The sequence below is a fragment of the Cupressus sempervirens genome, chromosome 10 (assembly GCF_028749045.1).
Source record: "Cupressus sempervirens isolate cs-2001-9-10 chromosome 10, ASM2874904v1, whole genome shotgun sequence".
Taxonomy (NCBI): Eukaryota; Viridiplantae; Streptophyta; class Pinopsida; order Cupressales; family Cupressaceae; genus Cupressus; species Cupressus sempervirens.
In genome coordinates this window covers 970,140,642-970,147,259 of record NC_143127.1, presented here as the reverse complement: position 1 = coordinate 970,147,259, position 6,618 = coordinate 970,140,642, and positions in this window count along the sequence as shown.

Below are 6,618 nucleotides of genomic sequence, written 5' to 3'. Positions count from 1 at the left end.
ACAAATGAATAAACCCTAGTTGAACTAAATACATAGAGAAAATGGACAAACACTTATCTAAAATCACAAAGTTAAGTCAAAAGGAAAAGTAAGAGAGATTAAAAAAAACCCTAGGTCAACCAAATATAGAGACTAAAGGAAACGAAAACCCATTATATTATAGACGGCCAAAGTGAAAGAACAATAAAACCCACTAATTAACCACAACTTTTTGAAGATTAAAAAAAACTCAAAAGCATCTAATGAATGACTGAATAAAATGAAGCACACAAAAATTGTAATACTAAGAACATGATGAAAATTACTTAATTGCCTTTACACAACACATTAATCGAATAATGCAAACCAAGAGGTGTATAAATACTACTTCCCAAGTTCTGAAAGTTTCATTGTTGTAACAAAAAGAAATTGACAAACTCTACATGCACTAGGTATATATAGCAAATGCATAAACCATAGGTAAACTAGACGAACATGCCAAAACATCTAAATGTGAGCACTACAACTATCTAAAAATATAGACTTAAATAGAAAAAAATTGCATAAGGGATCAGTTTTTTGACAAACCTAGCTAAACTAGGTATACAAAGAAAATAGAGAAATAATCATAATCATTCATGTTTTTTGAAAGATTACAAAAACTCACAAATGTATAGTCAATCAATAGAGAAAATGATTTACCCAGAGATTGTTGTACCCATAACAATGTATAAATTACATGTATGCCTTTACATAACTTAGTAAATTAATAATGCAAACTAAGGGTTCCCTCAATACTACTGGCTATGTTCTCAAAACTTCATTGCAACTACACCTAATCAAAGTTGTGTTGAAATGAGCTATTCCCATCTAACGCTTCTCATTAATTTCAAATTTTCAATAACAATTCTTACAAACCATCAAGGAAAAAACATATTTTTCCAATCTAAACAATTCCTTCAAACTAAAAGCATTTGCATTAGTTTAATACTCTTGCATCCTGAACACCAGTATCATTTTGGGAGTCACAAGCCCCTGTTTTGAAACATGACTTAGCTAGTTGAGTGTATTTCCACCACCAAGAAAAAGCTTATCAAAATTGCAAAACAAAGGACACGTGACCTCCTTAATTCCTAGATATTTAATAAGATTGTACTAGGTTTTATCACTTCAAAATATTTTGATTAAATGATATGCACACTACTTCCCTACTTCAATTAATCATTATCAATATTAAATACTTTTTTTAATGAATAGTCCCTTCTCTATTAATTAAATATTAAAGTTACATATTCACAAAAAAGGGGTTAGAGAATACGAAGATCACCCTGCGAAAGTTCACACAAAAAAGCCAAAAATCTAACAAGTATTCATAAAAAAAGCTTATAAACTACCCTCAGGCGGCTAAGGTAGTGCTAGCTGAGGGAGGTGGATCATGACAATCATTAAAACCCCATACACAAGTAGGTTTGGTGGATGGCTGAGGAGGAGCCCACTCATCCATAGCATCATCTTTCGCTTTATCTTCTTCTCCCTCTGCTCTAGGAGGCAAAATCACTAGGTCTAGGAGGGGGAATAACCACTTGGGATCTCTACCAAAGGAAGGCCAGCCAAAGGTAGCATGATGAGAAATCAAAGACTAGTGAAAACCTTAGTGTGGAGAGGCAGAGCAGTGACTACAATTATCCCAACCATCATTGAGAGAGCGGTGGGGGACCTAGGAATGCGACATCTATGAATGATGGGTCGAGGAGCTATGACCCCGTTAGTGACCACGCGGTGGAGTTTGATCTATGGAAACATAATCTAACAACAACCAGGTGATTGTATAAGGCATGTTACCCTAGTGATTAAGAAGCTACCATAGGTGGGCCACCTTAGGATCTGCCTTGCTGGCTTGAACTTGAATCTGCATCATCACATTATTATATATCCAAGCTTTAGTGTACATAGATACATTTATATCTAGAAAGACATGAGTTGAAAGAACAACATTTCTATCCTTCCATAGAGTGAAAAGATTCTCCATCCTAAAAGTATGCCAAATTTGGGTACACTTAAAAAGGATTATGGGGGAATCCCCTAATAGAACCATATGTCAAGAAAAGGGCTTCGACCTAAAAGGTTTTAAAAAGTCATGAATCCAGAGCCAATAATGTTGAGCTTTGCAACAAAACCAAAAGATGTGCAGAGAAGACTCAGGTTGCCCATAAAAAAGGACAATGCAAGTTAGGAATACCCAAGTGCTTGAGTTGAGGACCCAAAGGCAATCCCTAGAAAAGGATACACAAGGAAAAGTGTGTAATCTTCAGCTCAATGAGGACATTCTAGATAGTATTAAACCTGTATCTTTGATTTCACTGTAAAGATTGGAGGTGCCAACACTAGTTGAGAGTATCAACCATAGAAAACTAAGGCACCAGCCAAAGGTATACCATCTTGGGCTTGTAATTGACAAGAGGAGTACACAGATACCATTTCCAATCCTTCCACCATGGTTTGACGAGCTAGACACCTAACTTGTAAAACACATGGGGTGGCAATGCAGAGACCAGTAGGTCAAAAGCCTATCAATTTGGGTGAGATATACAAATTGGACCTACATATCCTCTCACGATCTAAGGTTCATGGTAACTCTGGAAATATAATCTTTGGGCATCTTGATGCCACATTTGAAAAAATATAGTGCATTGGCACCCTGAATCTTAGCAAGAGGCACACCTTGAATGGCAAACAAGGGTGACCACCAAAGATTGTGTTGGTTCATAGAAAGCCCATCTCTAAAATTATCACCGATCCAACAAAGCCGTGACTTGATGGTTCCCTAGGCTCTTCAATTTTTTTTGACAACCAAAGAGTCTTAGATTTGCACTATTTTTGGCATGATGAGAAGGGTTTGAGACCCAATCCCCTTCCAAGCGGGTCCATTAACTGGGAATCTAGAGAAAATGCAATGCTTGAGAAGAATTTTCCAGGATTCATCTCTAGTGAGGGACTAGATGACCCATTTAGCCCATTAAGAAATACCCTATTTCTGAGTGGAAATGAGGCCAAGCCCTCCAAATTCCTTGGGCAAACAACAATATTCCCAAGTGACTCTCTGAAATTCATGATGCTCATCTCTTGAAGCCTAGATGAAATCTCTAAAAAGATTTTCCAATTTTAAGTAAGAGGCTTTAGAAGGAGCCCAACATGAAGAGAAATAAACATGGGTAGTAGCTAAAACCTTGGAACAAATCTAGAATTTCCCCACCAAAGAAAGAGGCTCGATGAGCCAATAATCTAGCTTCTTAAATTTTGGCAAGCACGAAATTCCAAAGATCAAGAACTGAAGCTTGAAAGAAAAAGAGAATATCCAGAAAGCAAAAAATCTCTTTGTGCAAAACTTTATTTCCACTAAAAGTGGCCAATCTAAGGCAGAGCTGGAAGAAATGATAGCTTGAAGCATAGAGTTTTGTGTCATTGGATGGAAGACCCAAAAGCCAAGAAAAAGGTATGAAAACATTGGAGGGTATTCAAGACATTTTACTTGTCCTTAATAAGAGTGAGGAAGGAGTCATCAACAAAGTGCCCATTGACAAGCTGAGTAGGAGACTCGGGCAGAGCAATGCCTCTAACATGGCCAGAGGAAATGACATTGGAAAGTAGATACCCAAACCCTTTAGCAACAAGAACATACAAAGCCAAAGCCAAAGGACATCCCTAGCAAATGAACTTGAAGAGACCAAAGGCCTCAAATTGCTTGCCATTGATGGTGATCCAAGCAAAAGCATCCTCGAAGAGCATCTCAACTGATTGGAGAAAGATTAGTACAAATCCTAAGGCTTGAAGCATTGCAAGAATGAAAGGCTATCCCATACGATCATAAGCCTTGGAAAAATCAATCTTGAGAAAGACATATTGTTGCTTAGACCTACAAGCCCATTCCATACCCTCCTAGACAATGATGATGTTGTCCAAGATGTATCTGGATTTGATCAAAAAAAGTTTTATTTGGGTGAATGATCAATGGTAAAATATGGCAAATTCTGAGAGCCAGAGCTTTAGTTTTGATCTTGTAGGAGACATTCAATAGGGTGATAGGTCTCCTATTACATATATCTTTAGGATCACGAACTTTAGGTATGAATTTAATGTTTCTTTTGTTAATAATATTGTCAAACGATTTAGAATGGAAGGCTTCAAGGTAGACTCTATACAAATCTGGCCCAATGGAACCCCATAAAGCTTTGTAAAATTCATAAGGAGAGTCATCACACCTAGGGGCCTTGTCATATACCATAGAGAAGATGACTTCCTTGAGTCACTAAGGGTGAGAATTTTCTCATAGAAAGCACGTTGCTCAACCACAAGCCAGTTAGGGGTAACAATAATGCATTCCTTCAAAGCTTGGTCCCTTTTCGTAAAATTATCCTACACGGTGAAAACATTCTCATAGTGACAGACAAAAGCTTGAAGAATGCTAGGAAGGCCAGAAAAGGTCTTGTTGGCAATATGGTTAAATAGATGTTTTAATAGTTGTCATTTATGACAACATGTATTCAACACTTTATTTATGCATATAGAGTTACAAATTGTCTAAGTGTTAGACAATTTGCAACAACATAGAGACAAATATGATGTGTACGAACAACACACTTCAAATCATCTTATGCGTAGTTGAGCATAGAATTATAACAATGTCATGATGATGTGGTTAAGTGTGCAGATGTGTACAGATAGTACTACTCAAGTTATGATTGAAATACTAGTATGGGTATTTGATAAAGCATAGCAGAGAATTGAGTTGTATGACACAAGGAATTATTTTGGTAGAACGACTTGAAAGATATATGAGCCTTATGTAATGCAAGATCTAATCTATGATCAAAGAAAGTGTGAATCATAGTAGTTAGAAAGTATTGTCTATATATCTATTCTTATGAAGAACTTTATTGTATAAATACATGTTAAGGCAATGGACTCTTCTTGCATACATTGTATTTGATCTACCAACTCCTAGCAGGGTTGAAGCAACTCCTAATAGGGTTGAGGCATCTAACAAGGCCTAATCCTCTAGCAAGGACTCAATACACTATATGTATTTCATAGACTTCTAACAAGGTCAATATCCTTAACAAGATTCTTTTGTTTAGTGGATCATCTAGTGGGTATCATCTCCACCAGGGTTTTCCCTTGGCCAGGGTTTCTCTAGTTAACAAATAATGGTGTTATGAGTTCTCTATATATGTGCATGGTTATATTTGTTGTTCAATATTGTTGGTTTACTTTCATATGCATGTTATAAATTAATTAACAATGTTCAATTCTGGGCAAAAGTTTGTAGAATACTGATTCACCCCACCTCTCAATATTATCTATTTCTAACAGATCTATCATCCTTCTTTCATTTTTTCAATCCCTATCAAGGAGTGATGAGCTCTGAGAGCTTGAAAGAACTCCTTTGAAGCTTGGTCTCTGACTTAAATAAAGTGGAGACAAGCCTTAATCTGGGCACCCCTGCTGGCATAGTTTTCAACAACCTACTTCTGATGGCGGAGATTGGCTAATCAAAGTTGTAAATATGAATCAAACAGATTCATGGCCAAGTGATGCAGGAGCATCCTTGGTTGGCTAGTAATCCTTCATTTTGGTATGGTTTGATCTTGGAGTTAGAGGACTCAGTCAAAGAATGAAGAGGACTCAGTTGATATTGAGTTGGTCTGGTTGTTGTGTTAATTGGGTGCTTTAGTTAATGAAGATGTTCGACAATGCTTGAGATGCTTGGTAGATACTTGGAGCTCGATTTGCACTGGGAGCTCTACAATAGTATTGTCTAAGTTAGCTCAGTCAATGATGGGGCTTGGTTGCTTTTGGAGGACTTGGCACATACTGGTGCTCAATTAGTGAAGGAACTCAATTATGTTTGGTTTTCTCTAACACTCGATTTGGTCTTGGTTCTTATGGTGCCCGACTTGTCAGTAAGTCAACTTTTGGCATTTAATTTATGTATGGGTATTTAATTTGTGTTGCAACTAACTTGTGGCATATGCAAACATTTAATGTAAAGGTTTATTTTAATTTGTAATGGGCTAGGTTGACTTTTGGCTTAGTTGGGTATAAGTGAGGAGTTTTTATGGAGTCTTAAGGCATGAGATTGTAGTGATCTAGCTTGGAGAAGAGGATGAAGTGTAGGAGAAAATTTTGAGAAGGTTAGTAGCTGAGGCTTGGCAAACCAAGATATTTCTTGGTGGGCTTGTGAGCTTAAGTTGAGATTTCCTTGGGGTTTTTCTGCCATAGTGTGGATCTGAACTAGCTCGGATTAGGATTCTGAGTTGTACCTTGTGGGATCTTGCAGAACTATTTTGTAATTGCCATTGTATTTGGCCCTAACTTGAAAGGCCTTATAGTTAGGCATATTGCATGTAAACAATTATATTTGAATAAAATGTTATGATTTGGTATCAAATCTTGCTTTGTTGTTTTGTTTCCACTGTGTGCTTATTTGTAGGGATCCAAATTACCTCTTGTAGGGGTAACCTCAGATTCTTGTTGCATAAAGTGGTATCAGAGCTCAATTGTTCTTGAGTGTGTAGACTAAGCGTCGAAGTTGAGTCAATTTGCACCAAGACTTGGGTGAAGGTTGGAAGAGAAGGTTGA